General features: G+C 47.6%; 1 long non-coding RNA gene across 9 annotated transcripts in view; it reads right to left on the minus strand.

Moving 5' to 3' along the window:
* Window positions 1-1,495: 1,495 nt before the first annotated feature.
* Window positions 1,496-25,127, minus strand: part of LOC121666076 — a 239,089-nt gene continuing 215,457 nt past the window's right edge. For 2 of the 9 annotated variants that reach the window (XR_006016571.1, XR_006016570.1), the window contains 9 exons: window positions 16,393-16,549; window positions 15,785-15,917; window positions 10,828-14,935; window positions 8,875-10,187; window positions 8,234-8,431; window positions 7,910-8,082; window positions 3,632-3,740; window positions 3,344-3,500; window positions 1,496-1,768 (listed from right to left, as the gene is read on the minus strand). This is a non-coding gene — a long non-coding RNA (uncharacterized LOC121666076). Of the gene's footprint in view, window positions 1,769-3,343; window positions 3,501-3,631; window positions 3,744-7,909; window positions 8,083-8,233; window positions 8,432-8,874; window positions 10,188-10,827; window positions 14,936-15,784; window positions 15,918-16,392; window positions 16,550-25,127 lie in introns of all 9 variants that reach the window. The other 7 variants (XR_006016572.1, XR_006016577.1, XR_006016576.1 and 4 more) reach the window with 7 other exon arrangements.

A 25,127-nucleotide genomic window follows, 5' to 3' on the forward strand; every position in this document is an offset into this window, starting at 1 on the left:
GCTGCTTACGGCCCCAGAGGTCGTTCCGATCACGACTCCTCTGCTCTTGCCAGTCTTTTCGTTTCTTTGGCCGCAGGGAATTTTCCCACCAGAGGAGGGATGCCTAATGATGAACATCACTACTTCATAGCCCCACGTGCACAGTTATCTGTGGAAGCACCAAATGACTTCTTGCCTTAAAAAAGGCCTGCAATCTCTCTTGCAAGTACAGTGCAATGTTTTTTAGTGGTAGAAGCCTCTGTAACAGACCCCAGAGCAGGACGGGTCACTGTGCACACGGAGACACACACAGACAAGGAAGCTGACCAAAACACACGCATGCAGGACCACCAAGGATGACCCTAAATTAGACCACCCAGTCACTTTGCTGGCCCTCTTTCGAGGAGCCAGAATCTCTGAGTATAAAACAGTGTCCGCACGCGGGTTCCTTGGCCTGCGTTTTAGACCATCACATATCTCCAGTGACTTCCTGCCACTGACCCTCACAATAAATCATTCTAGCCAGCCTCCCTCCCTCCTGGCAACATCCTGTTCCTTCCTCAAGAATCCTCCCACTCACAATTCCAAGGTTTGATACCAATCTTAAATAAATGCCTCTCTGGGCTGGGCTGCATTCCCCAAGCCACCTTATCTCCTGCCTCTCCAGGATGCTGCAGTTCAACAAGCACATGCAGAAGCCCCTTAGGCCTTGCTAATTTTATTTCCATCCTTGTGTCCTCTTCCTTTTCCACATATTTTCTCACAGGGAAGGGAAGTTATCTTCAGGAGAATGTCCACTGCAGTACAGCCACGTGCTGTGACTTCTGAGAGGGGAAGGTGATAGGCCAGAAAAGAGACAGTGCTGCAATTTTCTGTATGAAATATGGTGAGAAGAGAATCCATGGCAGAGGTTCTTCTCCATTGTCTCCCTTGCTCTGGCTGCCCTCACTTCACAGTTAAGGTGAAGTCACTGTCACTGCATCTCTCCAGCAGAGTCCCTTCAGCACCCAACAGATGGGACCAGCTGACTCTGTCTGATCTTTCCAATTTCCATCCAAAGCCCAGCTTGAATGAGGGTGAAAGCACCAGCCTGCACTCCCCAAATCACCACTGCAGAACCTACAGCAGCTCAGCCAGCCCAGGGTCTCCCAATCCCACCTTTCAGGTGAACAACTGAACCAAGCAGGAGGAACCCAGGCCCTGACACCAGCTGTGTCTCTGCAAGCCCAAGGAATAAGGTGCAGTCAAAAGGAACCACACTGGCCCCTTGATCCAGCAATGTCAGTGAAAACTGGTTCAGGTTGGGCTTCATTTAACTTTCACTCAGGAACTCTTTCCCCATATATTTCATTATTTTGTCACTTCTGTAACCCTTTTTGTCACTGACTTTACCCCCCACCCTCAAAACTTTGTGCCTGGCAAGTTAAAATCCTTCCAAAGAATGGTTTCACAAACATCAATGAGATCTGCCTGCTTAAAAGTCACGCTTACAAGGTGATACTGGTGCTTACCTGCTTGCCTACTCTTCTTCTTATCTTCCTCTGCTCTACCCTCATCTTTCCTTGCCTTTAAGGGCAACAAAATGCCCTGATCATCTACTCCAACCTCCTGGAGTCCATTTCAATGAGGATCTGTTTCTGGCTGAGAAAGAACTCCTTGGGTGTCCCCAGACTCACATCTCTCTTTAAAAAATGTAACTAATTCATTAGCAGTTCACTTGATAACAAGCCAAGAATCATCTCTCAGAAAAGCAGCAGCAACCTAGCAGATTTCCAAGTCGGAGGAGAAGCTGGAGGAGAAGCAAAGAAAACAGGCTTTAGTCAGAAAAACCAAAGTGGGGTGAAAGAGATGGCATGGCAGGCTCCTAAAATGCCCTCAGAGTTTCTAAAGTAACCTTATTCCAGCACATGAATCCTGGAGATGCCCTCCCTCTCCTTATCATCCCACTCACTCAACCATGGCACTGACATATGTACTTAGCAGTTATCAGCAGTGGCACAGAAATAAGTGGCAGGTATCAAAGAATCAAGGTCGTCAACTCGTCATGAATATTTCAGAGAAAAAGCAACATGAAAAGCTCCAGTGTCCCAGGCTCTCAGATTTCCAGCAGAAGGAATAAAACACAAACCACACACACACACACAGACACACACACAGGGGCCGCTGGCTTGGCCATCACATGCACGGAGCTCATTTCAAGGCAGTACCACATATGTTACAAGACAATCTGTCACATTTTAAAATATATAAATATATATTAGATCTCTGCTCTGTATAATGTGCAAGCTCTAAGCAGCTGGCAAGAGGGCAGTGGTGATTTAATGCAAGAAAACTGTGCTTTGCTGAAGGGGCTGGGGACTGGGGAGCTCGGGCTGTAACGAGAAGCCTCTTTGACGAAGGTGCAGAGTGGCATCTTTTCACACAATTATATGTGGGTCACATTAACCTCTGCTGGGCAGGATTCCCCTGAGCTGCCTCTGCCTGTGTCACTGGGAAGAAATCTGAGCTTCCTCTCTCCATCTCTTGCTTTTTCTCACAGCGCTGGGCACTGCAGGGAAAGGATGGGGAGGGAAATGGGGTTCCCACTGCCAGCACAAGTTTCCCACTGAGCTCCGGAGCAAACTCCACACGTCAGGGCCCAGCAGTCCCACTAATGAGATATGTTAATCAAGGGAAAGATCTGAGATTTCCAGCTGTGTCACTGCACTCTAATTTATATATTATATACATACATTACTATTTATAACCAAAGAAACTCTGCTAAGCTTCCCTTTCCACTTGCATGCCAGATACTGATGGGAACTATTTGAATTTTGCTCTGTGGATATGGATTGAAGGCAGACACACATTTTTTCACAGGCTTTGGAGGTACCAATATCCTCCTGTCAAGTACAACTCAAATTTACAAAGGGAAATGTCATCAAAATCATCACAATTTATTAAACAAAACAAATATTTCTTTAACCAAATCATTTGGGTATTCATCTGTTCTGGGTTGGCTTGTTTTTTTCAGTCTTTGCAGGGAATTTATTTATCAGACAGCTCCATTTCAGGAACTGTGGTGACAAATCTACAGTAAGAATAATTTCCCACTTCCTAGTGCCACAATAGTCTGGTTTTTACAGATTTTTTTTTGTTTTCCAGGCACCTCACCATGTTCTTCTCCAGACTCAGCTGGTTTGAGGTGGTCTATAGCAAATGAACTTTATGTCCCATGGCAAACTGGATTTAAAGGACAAGATCTTCTAAATTTGAGAAAATCACCGTGGAAACCCAGCTTTCACTTACATTAAACAGGTTCCTTCTCGATGAACTCCTTCTGGAAATGAAGGAAACATTCCTTGAACTGACAACTGATACTTACACTGTCATTCAGCTGCAGTCCTTGTGCTCCTTCACACATCTGCAGTCCCAGTGGGCTGCAGGGTTTTGAACTTGCAGGACACAGGAGCTGGGCAGCCTTTGAAGACGGCTGGAGACAGGGAGGTGAGGACACAAGTGGGAAGTGTCTGCCAGGACACCTAGAAGCAAAGATTAAACCCCACAATTTGAAAGGTATTTGAGCATTTTTCACATGCTCAGATCAGCTGCAGATCATGGGCTGATATTAAAGTACACTGGGGCATTCCCAGCACCAGTAATTGCTGCTCACCTTTCACCCTCTGCTGCTCATTTCCTCTCCATGCCAAAGTGCTCTTTCCACTCGTTTGTGCCAGGAAAACTCACCGTGACCAGGCACTGAACCAGACAGAGGAACTTTCCTGCTTTAAACAAACAAACAAACAAAAAACCAAACACATGAAACCTTTTTTTCCCCCTTTCCAAGCCAGATGGCTCCTCCCACCTGGTTCCCAACCACAGGAGTGGCGGTGCCAGCAGAGCAGCAGGAACAAGAGGCCAGGAGACAACTGTCTTAAACCAGTGCTACCACCAAGCAATTTGTAATATCAAACCACAGGCTAAATCTCAACTAAAAGCTTTTTGGGTTCAGAGTGAACACCTCTATTAAGATGAATTAAGCAATTCACAGTGTTCAGAGCTGCACTTTAAAAATGGAATTTAAATCTTTATTTTCAATGCTCGCCCCTGTAGTGAAAATGGCCTGAAAGAAACCAGCTCAGAAAACCATTAATTCCAGGTTTCTGTCAAAGAGGGCTTGTGCATATTCCTTCTGGTTAATACAAAAGGCTCTCTCTGCACTGCAGTCACTGCCACAGGGACTCCACTGCACTGCGGACACCAGAACTACCTTAAAACTCACCAGTGCAAGTCCTGATAACCATCTAGACTCAACAGCACAGGCTCAGCATGGGCTAATTTGTCCTGACAAGATTATTTGCAAATTAGGTGAGGAGGTCAGACAGCTGCCATATAACTACTGGCTCCAAGTTTATACCCTACCTATTTTTCATGTGTTTTTCACTTCATGTGCCCCCTCAGCACCAGGTTTCACCCACTCTTAGGCCCAGTTTCAGCCAGGATGTGTTTAAATCCCTTGTTCAGGCCGGATTGCAGGTGTGTACTCACCTAAGCCAGGTGTCTTTCAGCTGGGAGGTGTGAAATAGATCCTCAGCTGGAAGATTCCCATGTGGTAAGGCAGAAACTGGGTCAGTGGATTTAATCATATGTAAATCCAAGGCGGATGAGAGCAGGTTTTGCCTTGAATTAACAAAATAAGTGGTTTCTAGTGGTTTATGCATGGAAGGTCTGTGCTAGACATTAAGATCCTGCCCCATCTGGAGGGCTAAACATCAGAAGATGTTACTGTGAGAGCAATTTTGGATCCCAGTCAGAACATCCTCCTCCATTACCCGTGCAGAGGGTCTGTCTGTGTGCTGCCATGCGGAGGCAGGAGCTGCCTGTCGGGAACGAGCAGAGGATGAGGGATTTCCCACGTGCAGGGATCCAAACCCCATGGACTCGCATGAACCCATTCCAGATGTCCCAACTGCTTGCAGTGACACGTGGCACCAGCCTGCCCAAACAGCAGCAGGGGCTGGAGGAGGGCTCACGCCTGTCTCTAATCCCTGGTTTCATCGTCCGTTTGGAAAACACAGTGCTGGAGTTTATCCCCTGCTCGGTGTTTCTGGGAAGTACTAACACAAGGAAGACTGCCTGGTTTGGGCCATTGCATGCCCTGTGGGAAACAAGGCACGAGGGTAGGATCCCCTAAATCCTACATGGATATAGAAATGGTGTCAGAGCACTCCAAGTCTCACCCCAGCCAGGCCCCGCAGGTCAGTGTGTGCAGACGGGGCTCAAGGGCAGCCTGGACAAGCCCTGTGTCACCTTCCAGTACTGTCTCAAGATGCAAAATCCTTGGAACAAGCATTGGAAATGCCACTGGACCAAAAATCAATCCAGCTCAATACTGATCTCTACCAAAAGCCACTGTGTGAAGGCGAATACAACACCCAGGTTTTCCCAGGACTGATCTTTCCCTGCTCTACCTGGCTTCCATTACAGTAATTTGCTTAATGACTTCCTCCATCAGGTGGCCAGCACAGCCATCCCTGGAGCTGCCCTCCAGTTACATTCCTAAAGGTACCTTCAACATATTTGTGCCTTTGGCCACTGGATTCCCTGGCAGTGCCTTCTGCAACCTGTTCAACCTCTCAGGTCACAACTTAGTTCCTTTTACCTCTTTCAGGCTCATTACCTGAAGTGTTCTGCCAGTCCTCCTGACTCCAAAGCCTCCTTGTCAGAGCTGTTCAGGAAATTTTTCAGTGCAATTTCATTGGGAAAGATCAATTAAGTTAAACTGAAATTTCTTACAAAAAGAACTCTATTCTTCGTTTAAAAAAAAGAATTTAAATTCTTAGTTTAAAAAACAGTATGTTCTCAGGATCTGCACGAGGTCTCTTCCGCCTCTTCACTCCATGTCTTGTTTTTAAGGCTACCTGAGTATCAGTACTCAGGTACCCAGAGTTTCCCCTTATATGCAAGTATTTAACCATGTGCTGACTGTTCCTGTGTCGAATTCTGACCCAGGTAGATGGATGTAGCACAGATCTCTTCACCTGAGCCAGTATCATCAGAAAACCTTTAAAGTCAGCAACAAGAAATTTCCAAGGCGTGATTCACTCTACCCTGAAGTGAATCACTAAACTGGAACATGGATGAGTGAATCATGTAAACATCTCCAGTGTAAACCAAACTCGGTTAAAAAAGAATCACGCCTTCTCTTTGCTGAGATTCCTCTTGACCACAAGGGAACATCACACACTCCCATTTGTTCCTTGTCATTTTGGGAGCTTTAAAAGGAGTAAATACTCTCCTCCCATTATCCTTCCTTTTGATGGCACTGTCTTTGACTTTCCTTCTTTTTCCTTTCCCTTTTGAATGGTCTTGTTTTCCACCAACCCCACCAGCTCACAAAGCTATCACCCAGCAGTCCTGAAAGCAGTCCTCCTTGCACCAGAAGGAGAATCTTCTAGCACAGCTTCATCCTGTCCAGAAACCCTTTGTGAAAACCCACCAGAGATGTCCTCAGATGGCTGCAATTAATTAGACTGAAATGACAAGTAGTGTTGTTTTGTACACAACAAAACGTTCAGGTGCCCCCAAAATTAATTCAACTTCTTGGCATGAACATGATCTTCCAGCACCAAAATAATGATCCAAATAAAAAACTATATCAAAGCTGGGGAAAAGTATTTTTTTACCACTTGGGGAACAAGCCTTTCTTATAACACTGTCATATAAACAACTTTTGTTTTGGGAGTTTCAAAAGCATATGGGGAAAACAAGGTGGTAGGATCCTGGGGCTCTCCCTGGGAATGCCCCATGGCCTTCCCCCATCTCATGTGTCTCATCTGAACCCCAAACTCATTGCTCTGCCCAGTGGCCTGGGGATGGGGCAGGCAGAAGCCATTTAGGAAAAAATTATTTGTAACCCTTAGAGAAATTCTAAAAGCTTTCTAGATAAAGGGCTGAATCGGCTTTTGACTGAGCAAATCTGATGTATAAAGGGCAGCCCCCTCAGCAGGTGACATAACCCAGATGCCACAGAGACTTGACACTGACTTTACAGCACTCTGGAGGGTGGAAGCAACTTCCCCTTGATCAGGCAACACCCAGGACCTCTCCTGCATCACTGAACACTCTGAAACGCCCCATCCCACCTACTGCCCCCAGACAAAATGAAATGCTGTCCCCTGTGCACCATTCATCAAAGCCAGGCCCCACAATTAATGGCACCATTTGTTCAGGGGATTTCAACAGGTACTGAAATCCAAAGCATCAAAGCACAGACAGTCTCATCCTGGCCTGGCAGATATAAATATGCCAGGGAGACTTCGTGTCACTCAGCAATCACTGTCCCTCTAAAAGGGTTTACAGGCCTTTCAAAGCACTGAGATCCTGTAAACCAGGTCCTCAGCCCCAGCATGGATGATCCTGAGAGAGCTCTGTTACTTGAGGGGACCGTGAGTTTGGTCTTTCTGAGCAAGATTTTGGGCTGGAACTGTCTTCACAAAAATGGCAACAGCCACGATTATAAAAGAATACCAAAGCTCCCAACATTGCAGCTCAGCTTATTCCGTGATTCTGTGAAATCGGGAGCAGCGAGGTACAAAGCAGCCAGGTCCTGCTGCCTTCTCCTTTGACAACACTTCCCACCAGGCAGCAGAAACCAGGGAGTGGGGGATGTGAAGAGGCTGTTGCCCTCCTCAGAGATTCAGTCCAGACCTTACAAGGCCAGCAACACAGGACCTACTGAAACCTTTTCTCCCACCACTTCCCCCAGAATGGCTCAGTCCAGCACCAGATCTCAGCCTCCTTCTTAAAACTCATCAGCTCCCCTGCAACAATTTTTTTGGGGCCTGTGGTTTTTCAGTGGAATTTAAAGAACAAAAACCTTGGATCATTACATCAAGGCTCCAGTAATGTCTAGGAACATTTTACATTTGATAAAATCTCCCCAGATTACCTTCTGAAAGCCTTGTGGTCGAGTGGCAGGGCTGGGAACACAGGAATGATGTAAGAAACCACTGAATAGCTCGGAGATCAGCTCCTCACATCCCTAGCAGAGAAACTTGGGAAAGGCATCACTCTTCCTTCAAGGGAACCTGGCAATTAGCTGAAGTCAAGGAGCTGCTGTGCCTATGGACAGACAGGAAGAATGGCCTGGAGTTAACACATGCTTAGCCTCCCCTGGCAGGAATTCTGGGCCCAGGCTTGTCCAAGTGCCTACTCCCTGCCCTTCCTTAGCCATCCCTCACTGTCCCAGTTTCCTCTGGGTATATTTCCCTACCTCCTGCCTGTGTGGTTTGGAATCTCTCTGGGAAAGGTGAAGGATGTGGTTTTGTACGATGTGAGCCTCTGCTCTCAGTCCTGGTTCTTTAAAAACAGGAGAATCTTCCTAGAAGTGGAGACTCATACCTGGAGCTTGGCTGTAGGGGTGTTAGAGGGGATGGGCAGAGGGCATCCCTTCCAAATCTTCACAAATCTTCTGTTAAAAGTAAGTACAGTATGATGTAATAATAACAACAACAACAACAACAATAATGATAACAACACAGGCAAAACACAGGGAGATGAAAACTGCCAAGCCATGCAGGGAGAACCTGAGGAAAACTTTTCCAGGAAACCATGTGCTTAAAGGGAATCTCTGTTTCATTCTCCCTTCAGGAGACAAACACTTAATTTTGCAATCTCCTACTAACTGGCTAAGCCCTGTGCTTTGGTGGAGCTCTGTACTCTGCCTCTCAGAGACAGTTTGGACCTCAAATCTTCATGCAAAGCCATGTAAGCACAACTTGTGTATTTAACAATGCAAGGATGGGCAGGAGGCAACCTAAAATCCTGACCTCAGGTGACTTCTCCCATGTCACTCCAGTCAAAGACAAACTGAGACACATTAACCAAGAATTCTGATTCCCAGACTGTACTTACAACCACCAGTTCATGCTGCTCCTCATCAGAGCAATGTCACCACGAGACTTTTATTCAGCTGAGAAAACAGAAGTGACAGCAGCTCTTGGTTAGGGTTGGCCCCTGAGCTTTCCTTGTCACACCATAATTAGCTGCATTGCTTTAGTGCAATTGGGGTGTTTCACTCACAAGTGTGTTTGGGTGGTTAACTCAAAGATTAAGTCTCAAAAGCAGAGACTACAACAATGCTACAACCCCTAAGAATTAGATGCTTACCTTAACTAGGTGGCTCATCCCTTCTACTTGCTCTCTCCTACAGACTTTACAAAAGCCTTTATTTTTGCCTGGAAGACCCACAGGAGTTGGAGCTTCTGTTGTAAGCACAAGAGTTAAAGACAGTACCTGGGCCAAAGAGCCCCCAAACCAGGCAACAGGTAGGAAACAAAATCAATACTAACACGAGGTCCTTCTCCTTATAAACCAGAACCACAGGGAGATGACATGATTTCTCTGGGATCATTTCAGCCGGAACGGAGCTCCCAGCCCAGGTAATGGCTCAACCAGCAGACCACCCTTCCTCCTCAACAGGAGGTCTGAACCTGAGCAGCCTGGCAAAGGAGGGATTACATGGTTCACATGGCTGAAGGTTTCTAGATACCTCGAGGCTTTGTTCTCCCCACGCTCTGGGCACAGGACCTTTGTCAAAGCAGCTGAAGAGAAACGCCCTGGCCTGGTGCTGTTCCCAGTGGTCCATCTGCAAGCTCAGGCACTGGCTTCCTGCTCGGTGCCTTCCTTTAGAACTGCAATCCAATTTACAAAGCCTTTAATTTTAAACTTTCTCATCACTGACTTAATAAAAGTAAATGACAGGTAATGGTCCCAGAAGCCAGGACCCATTAGATCTTTCTCAACACTAATAAGGGCTGATCAGACGCTTGTGCGCTCCTTTTCCAGCTCACGGAAACCCAGCTCCCCAAGGACTCTGCAGCCGGGGGAGAAACAGGAAACCAACCCTCTCACGGGCCAGGGAAAAAGGGAGCGAAAAGGGGGGGAAAATAAAAATAAAGAAACCCATGTGAACGTGAACACTTAAAGCTGAAAAGGGGCAGGAGGATGAGTGCGGATAACGCCTGCGCTCGGCCCGGAGTTCAGCTGGGGCCCACGTGCTCGCTCCATTTCCCCAGCGGGGCACGGGGGGCTCTGGGAGGCGCTGCCGGCGTCGTGGCTGCACGGAGCCGTGGAGCAAACCGGCTCTGATTTCTGCCCAAAGGCATCAGTGTCAGACCGGTCGGGATGTCAGCTCGGCACAATGTCAAGGCGGCAGTCACGGTGTGCTGTCACAAAGAGAAATAGATATCATTTCAAACACACAGCTCTGGAGAGAGGAGGGAGAGGCAGGAAAGAGAATCCCATAATGCACTTTTTTGGGGGGGGAGAGAGGGCCAGGAGGCTTAACTCTGCTTTGGCCACACGAGAGGAGGTACAAGCAGAGGATGCTCCAAGTCTTCCAGCCAGTGCGTCACCAGGCTGGGAGGGCAGGTGGGTACTCCAGAAAGGACCCAATTTTCACCTCTCCTATGTACTTTCAGTTAGAAAAAAAGCATTTGGAATCAGTCTCCTAAGACTAATTCCTGATTTAAGGAATTCCTTGGCCAGCACAAAGCTTTAGTCTTTACCTCTAGCACAAAGGAGAACAACAGTGTCGTGGTCACAATGACCAGGATTCTGGTGGTTTTCTGTCCTCCTCAGGTTACACCTCCACATTTCAGTGATAAAGGAGACTTTAAACACAGCCTCATTCCTGCCTCAACTGTTCCTTAAAGTCTTCACATCCCAGGCCTAAGGCAATCCTGGCTCCATACATTGCATGACACCCTCTCCCAGGGAAGGGTGCTTGTTACATCCATATCTTCCCCTCTACAGAAGCCAGCAAGGTGACTTAGGCATTATTTGGAGATGCTCTACCTCATTTACCTCATATCCAGGTGACAGAAAGCAACTGTGGCACAGTCAGGACTGGAAAAATCAGCATCAGGCTCTCCTTGCCCTCCTTCTTCACTACAAGACTGTGCTGGGGCAGCTCCTTGCTCGTTCCTTTTCTGTTTGTCAGTACTGTCTGGCTTTTGCTTTTGTTTCTCTGCTGTTTGGTGGAATTGCATCTGCTGTGACTTCTCTTTCCCAGAGCTCACTTCTTCCACACTGATTTTCTGTCCTTCCATGGTCTCAAAGGCATTTGCCAGTCATAGCACCCAGATGGAGGGGAAAAGGGAGAGTTGGAGGGGAGTGAGAAAGCCTTCACCTCAGTTTTCCTGGTTTGAACAGATACGATTTCATGAGATACCTGCCAGGAGTTCTGCCCACAACAAACAGTGACAGCACCACAACATTCCCAGTATCTTCATGTAGGTTTAAGTAACCATATTTCCATATTTTCAAAGCAAGAAACACTTCTCAAGTAACACCTTCCAGTGTTACAAAAATGCCATCCAAGAGCATATGTATTTCAGTGAAAGGGAAGAGAATGGAGTTAATTTTTGGGAGGAACATGACATATCCCAGAGCTGATTACTCCTGGCTCCCTGGGGATCACTCACTTCCTGCCCACGTGCACAGAGGGAACAGCACCAAGGAATCTCAGGCTTCACCTTTGAGGCCATCTTTGTGGAAGGCTGGGAGACAACACAGCAAGTTTCTCTCTCACCCCACCACTGCTGTCTGTGTAACATTTTTGATACACCAAGTCTGTATCACAGAAAGCCCTGGAGCCCACTGCAATATAATTAATGTGATAGGAAATCTTGTACTGGAGCACAGCCAGGATTCTCATCACACTCAAGCCTCACTCAGTAACCACTGGACTTTCCATTCCTCCCTCAGACACCCACCTTATTTGTCTTTGCTTCCCAATTCCTCTGAAGCACCTTTGAAACCCTATTGACATGACTGTTAGCTGTGGTAGCAGGCAGATCTAGGAGGGACTCTGTCTGGAGCAAATTCCCTGCCTGTGGCTCATCTCTAGCCTCAATCCAGGCTCTCTTACCTTGCACATGACACTTGCTCACACAGCCCCGAAACCTCGCACTTCCCTACTCCCTTCAGACATCTTTACACTTAAAGTGGTTCCTCCTTCCTCTCCCCTGTCCTTTTCCTCCCAGGTCTGGCTTTCCAAATGAAATTATTTCAGCTTGCCTGAACGGGGAGAAATCTCCCAAGGCTCTGCTTTATCCTGGTCATACTCTACCCTGTGCTCTGGATCTCCCTCTGATAATAAGGTACATACACTGTATATCACAGCTGTAGAAAGAAGGGGGATTTATACATTTGGCCTCTTCTGAGTGTAATACACAGGCCTGGATCCTCTCCCAACATCTGCTCCTAGTCTGGACCAAGGGAATGAGAGATGCTACAAGGTTTGTAGCTTGTGTAAGAAAGATCTCACGAAGAATTGCAATAGTACAGTCCTAACCCTTGGGAGATGGGTATGGACAGCCTCTTGGAATGTGGTGTAGCCTCCACAGGGGTGCTTCATCTTGCATTTGAGCTTTTTCACCCCACTCTTTTCTTTGGCAAATAGCAAACAGCATTTATATTGCTTCTTACTACACTACAGTGCTGGACAGATGAAAATATCTGTGGCTCATAACAGATTTGTAAAGACACTTGTGCCACTTCCTTACAATAAACGGAGAGGAGAGCCAAGAAGAGAAGTTGATGTTGGTACTTGGGGTCACGTCTCTTTATCTGAGTATTTCCTTAGTCTTTTGGAAAAAAGTCAACCACTACTGCTGATTATTTCTACCTGCTGGCCACCAGTGTGTTACACCAGGCTGTCACCCCAAGCAGGGTGCTGGTTCACTTCACCTAAAATCTGTGTCCATAGGGAAATGTAAGCAATGCCTTGTTGCCAGCTTTGGTTTAACCTGGCTCTGAAGTAACCCAGCCCTTCTCATGAATTATACCTCCCTGTCCCCAGATTTTAATGGTTGCTATTCCTTATGAGAACACAAACCTAACTATGAATTTTCTCACTTGCCATGTAAGGCCATTACTTAGGTAAATCCAAAGGACTGCTGGGCTTTGTATCCATGGCTGGGGCAGATCATACTTTAGGCCAGAACAAAGCACATGGTAAATTCCTGAAGTCTGTTGGAACACTTGTTTTGCCAGGATAAGGTAACAATACAAGGTCCATGACAACACCACAAGTTTCACAACAAGCAGACCCAAAAACCCCTTAAACCTCTGCACCCACAGGAATCCTGAATATCAGCCCTAACGCATCTCAGGTAGGGTGCCCAAAAGTCAGGGTTACCCTGAACCTGTAACTGAAGAGTTTGGATAAATGTCTAATTCTGTCAGAGCTTTATCTGTGTTTGGCATCCCTAGATATGCCTTTCTGTCCATGGTTTTGTCCTCATGGGATGCTTCAGACACTCTCCCAGGATTTCCCCTCGTTGGAGCAGTATCTGTGGTTGGACCTGCATGAAGAGTCTGTGCAGAAGCCTCATAAATAGTAAAGCTGAGATGTCTGAGATGCACTGGGGTTCCTGGGTGGGAAAAGAGCAGCCCTCAGCTCCAATATGCCTATGCAGGAGCAAACCCAAGGACAGCAGGGCTTGGTTCATAAATATCACTTGCCTTTAAACCAACCATTTCTCAGGCTGGGTATTTCAACTGTCATCAAAAATGCTGGTCAAAAATGGTGTATGGAGAAGAGCTGAGTTGCTGTTGTGATCTTGCCATCACCTCTTTTTCAGACTGACAGCAAATTGTTCCACTGCTAGGCCTCAGCTCCCCAGCTGTACAAGGGACACAACAGGCACCAATCTCCCCCTCTTCCTCTGCTCCTCTCCACATTCACTGTGCTGTTAATTCAAGCGTTTCTCAGACCAAACCAGCTCAGACTCAGTGCAATGACTTCAGCTGGGCTCTTCCAGGAGTGGCAAATCATAAATATTAACAGAGGAGCTGTTTGTCCCAACAAATTGAAAACAAAAGATGAGATGTTGTAATTTGGCTGAATACATTCCAACTCTCACCCTCCGTGACAGGGCTGTGGGAGAGCTGTGCAGCACATGCACGGCACAGCTGGGTTTGGGGACGGAAGCATGGCCCTGGGAAGAGCAGCTTTGCAGTGAGTATTAGCAGCAGAATCTCCCTGGTTGTTACAAGCTGTGAGCTCCTCTTAGGCTATTATTTAATTAGGGAATAGCACATCTCGTAGCAAGCCCCCTTCCTGTTCCCCTCCTGCGGCTTTCCCTCTTGAGCTCCAGGAGTGTTTAATCAGGCAAAGCTTTCAAAGGAGCAGAAGCATGGCCAGATGGCCCAGCCAAACCGAGCTGCCCAAGTAGAGAACTTGGGATGCACGTGTGTCCCCCGAAACAAATCCAGCTGGGGGTGTTGAGGCGAAGGCTCAGGAAAGGCCGAGGGCCTGGGCTGCTCCCTCCCAGAGCCCGGTCCCAGCCACGTCAGACACTTCTCCTTCCCACTGCTCCCCATCTCTTCAAACCACACAACACTGTCATTATGCAGATGGCAACTTGCCAGCAAAAGGTGACTGTCACATCCCTCAGCTGGAATTGGCTGCATTTCAGATTTCAAAGCCTACAGCAAGGTTTTTTCACAGCAGCTTTTCTGCTGGGAGCACACTGAGAAGCTCCTACCTCCCTTGTGTCAGGCCCTAATAAAATCACCAGTCACCCAGGAGCTCCTCCAGAGCCCAAGGGACTGCAAGGGCAGCAGAACAGATGCCCTGCAAATCCCAGGAATCCTGTGGTGTTTACCAGGACTCCCAGCCCTGTTCCTGCCACTCGGCTGGACCAGCTCCAGGCGCTCAGGGCTCACACTGGACTGACTCCAGATTAAATGACAATGTAATAATTGATGTGTGTCTCCATGCTTTGGTTTGAAACCCCACAATTAAAAGGATACAGGGACACAGCAATTTCCTTGTGAATCAGACCTGTGGGCCCGTTAGAGCAGGATCCTATTCATTACACTGCTGAGTGCAAGGGCGACAACATACTCCTGTCTGCTCTGCTGTTTGGGAAAGTGCAGCTTTAGGAAGGATGACAAAGAAAACCTGCACAGTCAGGAGTAAAGAAGCAAACACTGCTCAGAGAAACGAGGAGCTCCCTCTGCAATCCCACTGCTACAATATTTGTAACCCATGCACGGGTCAGCCTCTGAGGGTAACATGAGGGAAAGAATGGAAGTTCCATTTGGTACAATTTCATTGTTCCATTAATTATGTTTTGTTTTGGAAGAGAACCATCAAAACCTCAATATTCCCTCCACAATTTCCTTCTGGACTCACTGGAATACATTGGAAATGTCTAACATACAACTAAACACAACTAGGAAAAGAAGAAAAAAACCTGGAAATCTAAAACAACACCTAAATAAAACCTATGACTACAACTGAGTCAGGCTCTTCCTCTCTGAAGAAGACATAAAAGAACCAAATCACTGTGATTTCCTCAACCATTTCCAACAGGAAATGGCATTTTCCAATGAGAACTGGATTATCAAAGTATTTATAACCAATTCTATGTATAACAGTTCCTAGAGAGTATTAATGTGAGCTGTGATAATTAGGACAAGATTTTAAGAGAAATTTTGTTGTTGTGAATCAATGTTTGGACACGAATTATAAAGCCATGTGATTCCTACCACTCTGTTTTCACCTTCAGCTTTCAAGATGTTGGCTAAGGACTGAGCCTTATTACAGAGGAAACACACGTATCAACACCATCTGTCATGAAATTTTATTTTTATTCTGTCTTGTTTAGCTGTTTTCTCTTAGCAAGTCATTATACAAGAGTAAATATATCCTTAGTTCATCAGCACAAAGATGACAAAACATTAAGGATATTTATCTTATCTGGATGCCATTTAAACTTCTATAAATGTGACCAGAAATTATTCTTACCAGCTCAGGGGAATCCTTTTTTGGGAAGATTTTCAGTGCTAAGAGCTTCTGCTTACATGAGAAATGCTGTGCAGAAGTCCTTTCTCAAGGCACCGCGATGATCCAGCTGCCAGTGCCAACCCCTCTGAGGAATCTGAGAAGGGAATGAACAAACATGTCAGTGTTTGTGCTGGATGGGGAGCTCTGGGACAGTTGGAAAAGTGGTGCTGTGCTCCACAAATGCTTCTCCCACAGCTCTTCCTTGCCAGTGACGAGCTCTCCCTGGCCTACAGCAGCAGTGGGTTGCTGTCCCTGCACTGGCTCAGCTTCCTGGCCAGAACACAGAGGTGTGAGGCTACTTTCTGTCTCTCTGCAGCCTTCTCCCGGCCTGAAGCTCTCTGTGAGCACTCCCACCTGCTCCTCCACGCTCACACACAGATAATCCATGTGGGAGCACACTTGTTATTCCAGCTCCCAGACTGGGAGCTCTGCTGGACTCAGGCTCGTTGGTCCCAGACATATTAACACCTATAATTCCCACCTCCCCAGTACATTAATTTTTACATTTTCCCAGTCCTTTCAATCCTCTTCAAACATTCCCTGTGGCTGAGGCACTGCCAGGTGTTTACCTGAATGAACTCAGCTGGGCTGTTCCACGACGAGTCCAGTGGAAGGACACGCTCCTGTGCCGCTGGAAATGGCTTTCATACCTGACTGAAGGTTAGAAGGGTCCTTATCTCCACACTTCAAAGAGCCTCCTCCCATTTGACAGCTTGGTGTCTCCCCCTGCATGATGTGAAAGTCTTATTCTCAACAGTTTCAAGCCTTTTGATCTTCATAAAAGCCAGGTCACAGAACATCCTATCCTGGCTGTCTTGAGGAATGCCATAAACCCGGAGCCATTGCCACATCGGGCCTCAGGATCTCTAATCTCCCAGGATTTATGAGCTCACATTTTCTTTGAAGGGACACAGCCTACTTTAAAATCACAAATATCATTACACATGCCTGCAATTTACATCAATAAAGGAAGAATAAAATCCACAATCTACTCATTTTTCTCCCAGCAGTCCAACTTTTTAGTCATTTGCATTTATGCAGATGAGGGAATTTCCAGCCAGTTCCATTCTTTGGGCAGTGCTGCACATGCCAGTACCACAAATACTATACTGCAAACATTGTGGGGGAGGATTTTAATCTAAATACAGATAGTGCCTAATCCAGTGTCTTTAAAAAAAGTGCCTGAATCCATTTCTTGTAGGAATATTTTGTAAGGCTGTTAAAATGCAGGCCATAAGCTTATGGATGATGTAAGAAACTTATATGAGGAAATTCTTATTTTTAAGAAACTCAGAAGATCAAAAGCAGAATGAGAAGGATTTATTTCTACACACTATTACTGCATTTCTTTTATCTGTCTGTGTGTCAGGATTTCTGAAAGTGCTTGTCATCACCTTGTTATCTCAGGGCCTGATCTCCATCCAGAGCACTGGAGGTGCCGAGGCCTCTCACAGCCTCCCTGGGGACACTGGGAGCCAACAGCAGCCCCGGCCCCAGCTCAGCCTGGCCAGGTCTGGCCACAGCATCAGGCACATTGTCAGAGCTATCACCAGCCTTATCTGCCTGCATTTCCTGAAGTCAAGACACGGAGAAAAAGGTAACATAGCCCCAACTCAAGACATTCCTGAGCTGAAGAATTCACGTGGCGCATTGAAGGAATGTGCCACAGATATCCAATCAGCCTTACAAGATCTCCAACAAGAAATGAGACTGTCACCAAGGTGGCATTTCTACTCATTTTAGAAGAACTAAAAGATAGGCTCTTTTTCTTTCCCAGCTTTGTTAGCAGAGTATTCCAGCCAAGAAGTCAAGAATTGTTTATATTGCCCTATTCTGAGATGTGGGAAAGCAAGCAAGGATCCCCCCTTTTCTGGCCCTGCCACCCATGCAAGATACTCAAGCCTTGCTCTTGTTTGTTAGAAGAGGAAGATCAAGCTATGCCCCCTCCTCCCCCAAAAGAACAGGGAATCCTGAAAACTCATGGCATTTTTACTGTTTCAGTCAGGTACAACACAGGTCTTCCTTTCACAGACTCTGCCATGGACTCAGTTCCCTCCCTCCTGCTCGATCAATCCTGGTACAGAGGCAGAAGGGCTGATTGAATTTGTGGTGGTGCTTCACATTTCACAGAGTATTCCCCATCCCTCATCCACAAAATGACAACAAGCCAGCACGTCCCAAGTCATGGGGCAAAAGATCTATTGGAATTACTTTGCATTACAAAATATGGGAGAAATATTTCCAGTATCATTAAATTTCTCATTTGTCCAGTGCATTTGTCCAGATCATAACATCACATCAGGGAAAACAACAACAACAAAACAACACAAAAATGAAAGAGTAAAGGGGGAAGGAAAGACTGGTAAAATTAACACTACCTAAGAATTAAGATCATCCAAGATGTCACCTTTGACAGTTTCCTTTTCTTTCTCTTTGAAGGGAGGTTGAGGCAAGGAAGGAAATTTTATGCACAGTGCAAAGACAGATGGGGAAGGGAAACAAAAAACAAATCAAAGGAAAGGAAAAAATCACAGGGCCTATGGGATGATGACAGAAAAAAAGCATACAAAGGGTGTTCCCCTCCCAGTTGCCAGAGACACGAAGGCACCTGGTACAACCTTCATCGATGAAGGCTCGGATCCGTGTCACCAGGAGACAGCTCCTGGGGTCTGAGCCCTGATTGATGACTTTCAGATTGCCATCTGCGACATAATTCACTGGGCAGCAAGACTGAGGTCAATACACGTTTAAGTAAAAAGGTTTCTTGCAAGCCTGTGGGGTCAATCAGGAAAAGCTGTCATTGTTGGAGGGGAGACGGGAGAAGGGATGGGCTGGCCAGGGGAGAAGTGACCAAGCACTCAATTCCTGGTGAGTAACTGAGACCTTTTAATTGCTGAACAGCAATCCAGAAAAAAGCACATCCTGCAATATGGGAGCCAAAGGATTTACCCCTTTGGAAACAAACACTGCACCAAGTCTCCCGGCCCTTCCTCCCCGTTGCCCTGCAAGCAACTTCCTCCCACATCCAGCCAGGACCCAGATTCACTGAGAGCATTGGGATTGCTCAGCATGGAGAAGGAAAGGGTCTGGGGAGACCTTAGAGGCTCTTCCAGTGGCTAAAGGGGCTCCAGGAGAGCTGGAGAGGGACTTTGGACAAGGGATGGAGTGACCTCATCCCGTACCACGGGCAGGGACACCTCCCACTATCCCAGGGTGCTCCAAGCCCCGTCCAACCCAGCCTGGAACATTTCCAGGGATGGGGCAGCCACAGCTTCTCTGGGCACCCTGTGCCAGGGCCTCCCTGCCCTCCCAGGGAACAATCCCTGCCCAATATCCCATCTTCCTGGGATAGGAAGAATCCCTGCCCAATATCCCATCTTCCTGGCAGCTGGAGCACAGGCCCTGGTGAGGTCCAGCTGGCTGCCTGCACAAGAAAGCCTGGGAAGCTCTGTCAGCCAAGCAGGCCTGGAAAGCTGCATTGCTCAGGGCCATCCCAGAGACTGCAGGGCCATCCCAGGGAACACGGACGGGGCCATCCAGTCCAGCCTGGTTTGGCACAAGGAGGTGCCAAACAAACAGCGGTCAGAGCGAGATCCAAAGGCAAGGCCTCTGCTGCCGCAAGGGAAGAGGACATGACTCAAAAGAGACACCACAAGCTGGGCAAACGAACTTAACTTGGCTTCCTAGGCCCAGGCCGTGGCTGCTGACGGTGCTGGTGTGCCCGAAGGAGGCACTAAAGTCCAGGTTTCCCCATGAGCACAGATGTGCATTAGGACTTCTCAGCTCTAACACAAGGGCTCTGACTCACCTCAGCTGTACTGCTTACCCTGTTTCAAATTCACTTCCCCTCCAGCAAACTTCCCTGCATTGGCTGCTTGAGCCCTTCTTTTTACAGTACACACCTGACCTTTTTTCCATACTTTGAGGGTTCAGTACTGTGTGCAGGACTTTGGGATGTCAAGAGCTTCCTCCAAAACCCCTCTTGCTGCCTACAGTCAGAGACGTTTCCATTTCCGTTCCAGGTAGCTCGGGCATTTCTGCAACAAATTAGTGTGGAAGCAGCACTTTCAGAAAACCATTTGGCATAGTAAAGAAAAATATCCTCCATTTCAGACCTGAGTTCTCCTGAGAAACAGGAATGGGTTGTCAGTTCAGCCTCTGCTTTGAATAACTGAAATGTAAAGTAGCATATGGGGGTTTATGAGCATTTGCTTTCAGCGTGGGACTCTGGAATCCAAGTTTTGTAAATCCAGGATTGGAGATTAGATACTGCTACCACCAGCTCTGGGCTGGGCACTGCCTTTACAGGGCGTTTAGGCCAGGTTTGAGAACCTCAGCTGCAAGGTGCACACGGGCTGCAAGCATTCTCCTCATTATTATTGCAGAGGCCGTAAGTGGCAGAGGCAGCTCATGTTTGCTCCTGGTTTCCAACTTGCGGGAAAGCTCGTTGTCGGTGGGGCATCCTTGAAACAGCAACCAAGAGCATTAACTTTTAATATTTAATGTATTCTCCAGGCTCTGGGAGAGCAATGTGAGAAATATCCCGTAAAAATCTATTAGTGTTAATAAAATACCACCCAACAGGTTGTCCATTACCAGCAATTAAAGTTTTCAAAGCAGGTCAGATAACTCCCTGGAATGATTTGTGTGGCCTTTACATCCGTTCTTCTCCTTCTTCCATTTTTTTTTCTTTATTAAACTTTCTCAACTCTTTCTTCCCTCCTCCCTCCCACAGCTCAGCCTAGTCCTAACCAGTGAATTATGGCACTAATGAGGTGTTTATACTCTCTGCCCATCAATCACAGATGCGTGTGAGTGAAAGCGCCAGCCGATAGTCGGGAAGTGCTGCAGCCTTTGCTGCAGCCAAAGGAATATTAGACTCCAGCTAGATAAATCCCCTGCTCTCTCCCGTTGCAGCTCTTGGCCCCAGGGCAGGAGCAAACACACTCCATCTGATTTTCCACCCAGCACCTACACGGGGACATCCTTGCAGCTCATGTGTGTAACCTCTGTCCTCTCATTTGTCTCACTTCAGCCCTTAACCACAGCAATGCATCCCTGGAATGTGATATCCCTAACAACTGAAGGAGCAGCTAGCACAGGGTGCCATCAAACAAGGCAGGAGCTGCCCCCAGTCCTCCTCTTTCAACGCTTTTCTCAGCTTTTCCTTAGCTATGAGCCCCCAGAACACACATGGAGGCACCCTGAAGGACCAGCACCAAGACCAGAAGCAGAAATTAGTTAATTTATACTTCTCTCATTTCTTAAAACAAAACAAAACAAAACAAAAACTAGACTTGGATTTTTAACAGTGAGGCTTTGGCTTTCTCCCTGCTAATGAATTCATCTGAAAAGAAAATCAAAATGAAATCTAAATGAATAAACACCCATGTTTGTGGAGACCTCAAAGAGCTCTACGCCTACACAAACCCAGTCATTAAATGAGGTCTCTGTGGTCTCCATTTAGCATAAACTGGCAGAGAATGGGCCAAACTCAGGTGTGATGCTCACAAAGAACTCCTCGAGGTGTGTTTACTGAAGCCTCACGGTTCCTGGGCAAAAGACAGAAGCTCCTGGCTGGTGACCCCAGCACCTGAACAACAGTGGCAAGTCTCCAGTGAGATCTTTAAGAAAGCAGGTCAGGAGCAAAGAGAAGGAGCTAAAGAGACTCAGCCATGGCTGGAGAGGCTAAAATCCTAAAAAGCAGCTGTTTCTCTTCTAGCTTGAGAGCAAGATCCTCGCCAAGTCAAGCACCCCCCTCACGGTGTCCAAAGCCAGCCTGAGGGTGGTGGTGGTTTCACCTGACCTCAGCACATACTAGGGTGGAGCAGGCAGCTTTTCCTCATCCTGCTGAACCATTAGTATGTAGGACTTCTGTATTATTTTTAAAGAAAATGGTGTTTTTACTTGAATGTGGTTGATCTCTGTGGTGTTTTTTGGAGCAGCATCCCCCCTTTACAAAAACAGTGAGCAGCCATCCCGCCCTCCCCCCATTCCCACCGTATTTATCTCATCTCCCTCTCACAGGATCCTGTTCTCTTTGCTTCTCTCTTCTGGTTCATGCTCTGCTCCTGTGAATAAAGCTCTCCTCGTGCCCTGCTCCCTCAGCTCAGGTGCCCACCAAAGGCAGCTCCCTCCTCTTGGGCTGCTCCCCATCACCACACAGTCCTTGGGACAATGGCAGCTTCCTCTGGGACAGGCTCATGCCTGGGGCAGAGGTTTCTGTACCCCTCCACCATTTTCATAAGGAAGCTACAGGTCCTTGTGCCAAGTCCCATCTAATGACAAAAATCACATTCTCCCTGGTTAATTTTCAAGAATCCCTTCCCAGTTATCCATGGATGCCCTCAGCCTGCTGGTAGAAAAACTTGATGACATTTTCCAGTGGAAACAAAAGTTTCCAGCTATTGGGTCAGATCCTGATGGGAACCTGGCCCAGAGTCTGGAGGGACAGATGAGGACAGTTCACCTGGCAGCACTGGTAAGTGGCATCAAGACATCACCCTGGGGCCACACTGCTTTTGGTGCTCCAGCAAATGCATCTGGAGGCTGCTGGGGTGCCTCGACCTCCCACTCTGTCTGCTGGAGAGAGATCTGGATTTCTTGGTAGGAGGAGGGATGGGAAGGGGAGAGAGGGAGACAAACAGGCACTGGGTTTGTGGTGAGCAGCGGGGGGGACTTGGCAGCTCTTTGGAGCAGAGCAGGAAGTCTTAATCCTTGGAGCCAGCTGAGTAACCTCGGTGGTGACCTTCCATCGTAGGCGCCAGTGCTCTCACACGGGGGAAAAACAGCGGGAGAGGAAGAAACACAAGCTGAGAGAAGCTGGCACAAACAACCCCTGCAACACTGGGATGAAGGGACACCATGCTAGGAGGGGACAGCAGACTCACTGCCCTGAGCAACTCCTAGATTCCATTTCTGCTCTTAGGGGTTGTGTTTCTACTTACGCACCAAAACAAATGGTTGGGTTTTCTCAAGAGCTTGGCACGTTGAGAAAATGTGGCTTTGAGCGTCCCAGGGGCTCCATGCAGATCACGGGGTAGGTGTGCTGTGCTGTCTCAGTCCTGAATCATCCCATGGTGACATGGCCAGGGCGTGCTACAGCTCCCTGACTCACAGGCCCAGGATTCCTTCCTATGGAAAGCAGAGCGTGGGAGGGGAGGACACAGAAGGGGTGCACAGCCACATCTCACAGCTGGGAAGAGAGGAGACGGTCCTTGACACCAGAGTTGGGGAACGCCGGATATCCCACAGCTCAGCTAAAGCCCCAGGGAGTTGCTGGGTGAGAATTTCCCTAAGAATTCAAGTTCTTATAGATTTTATCCTGACATCCCAGGCAACTACAGGACAGGGATTCCCCACTTCACCATGGCCATGAATGAGGCAGTCTCTGTGCATACACTTCATATGTTCTGTTGCTAGAACTGTCAACTCAAAATATAACGTGTCACTGAAATATTTTCATTCTCTCTTGTCCCACTTTGTCCTGTGCACAGATTAATACTTGTTGTTAAATTTATACAAAGACCTTAGCAGGGCTTAGCAAATAATTTCCTTCGATCACAGAAGCTTCCTCCAAGGAGGAATACAGTAGCCACTTAGCAACACAACAACTTCTACAGAGAATATACAGGTGCTGGTGATGCCCATGAATGTTCTGAGATCATTTGTGCAAGGAAATGAGAAAGACAGCCCTCGAGCTCCTTTCACTGCCCCCAGTACCCCTCCACCTTGCAGCAGGGTGAGCAGAGCAGGACGTGCCTCCACGCACACCCCAGAGCCTGGGAACGAGGGGGAGAGCGTGGGCAGCACAGCGCTTTATGGGAAGGAATTCCATGTTTAGGACAATGCTCGGAGTCAGCTGAAAATCATTAAGTTTGGTCACTTGTGTGCTTTTGAAATCCGTGCCCCAGCCAGGAGTGACTCATGTGGGGAACATGCAAGGATCCAACACGCACAGGGACCCACGCAACACAGCTGAGAGAGGTGTGAAACTGAGGAAAATTCCTCCTTAAGGACGCCCTGCAATACGTCACACGCGGCCTTGGCGCTGTTACATCCCACATCATTTCTCCTCACACTGCGGCCAGGATGGCAAAACGTACCCTCCAAAGCCAACAGAGGCTTTTTGGACAACGCCCAGAATCTGTGTGCTGGGCTGACTCCAGCAAAGCAAGGCAGGCAGGACCACATCACAGCCAGAGCATGGATTGCCACAGGAGTGCATAAGCTTGGAGCCAGCCTGGGCAAGCTGGAGTGAAAGCATTGATCCACCCCTGCCAATACAGGCGCTGTGAGCCCTGCTGGATCTCCTCTGCCTGCTGGATTCAACTGTGTAGGGAAATAAGAGCCAGAATGGGAGCAGGGAGAAGAGAGTGAGGAGGAAATCACTCCCCATAATTTTAAGCCTCTTAAAAGGAGGGATTCAGTCCAAACTAATTGCTTAAGTTCACTTTATATTCAATGAGAAAGAAAATCCTTGCCAGAATTGAATTTCTCTCAAATTAGGTGGGATACGTGTTCCTCCTTACTGCTCCCCACTAAGAAGAAGGGAAACGTAGACAATTAATTTAGTCTGGATATTTTGTTTAAGAAGACTAAAATTAGGTGAGATGAATCCTACCCTAAATGTCCTACCCAGGTGAGTGTGGCTCGTGTCTGATGAAGTCCAGCTTCACTCCGTCATGCCCTGACACAGCGTCTGCTGGTTTTATCACCTTTCCTTCTATTCATCACCACCCAACTCCTTGAGAAATCCAGGCAGCTCCTGCCATCAGGATGCCAAAAAGTGGCAAATTCTAACTGGCACAAATAAAGGCAGGAATTTGGGGAGCACAGGGATGAGAGGTGGCTGGCATCACAGTTCAAAAATCTTGTGCCAGTCACATGGGGGGACAACTTCTCTGGAAAATGCCTATTTGTCCTGTTCCTAAGCTGGATGAATTAGTGGGCCCTGGATTTCTCCCAGAGCAGCTGAGCTCTCTTCCAGCTTCCTTTCACTAATGGCCACAAGAGCTGGAGCCCAGGAACTCCTCTCCTCCCCCTCCCTTTGCTCTCTGCTCCCCCAGCACACAGAGCCCCGTGCTGAGCCGAGCTCAGCCATTCTGGGATGGAAAACGAAGGCAGCTGCCAACACACAGGGCTGCCGTCAGTCCCCGAGTGCAAAGGAGGTGCAATCCACCTCCTCTGTGCCAGGTTACACCAACTCCACGATCCATGACATCCCTGGCCTTGCTCAACAGCTCCAAGCAAACTGCACAGGCTTGAGCTGATACAATTAGTCCACCTCAGCCCTGGAAAAGAA

Source organism: Corvus kubaryi, unplaced genomic scaffold (genome assembly GCF_017639235.1).
Source record: "Corvus kubaryi isolate FWS band 111438036 unplaced genomic scaffold, C.kubaryi_AGA036_p1.0 37337, whole genome shotgun sequence".
Lineage (NCBI taxonomy): Eukaryota > Metazoa > Chordata > Aves > Passeriformes > Corvidae > Corvus > Corvus kubaryi.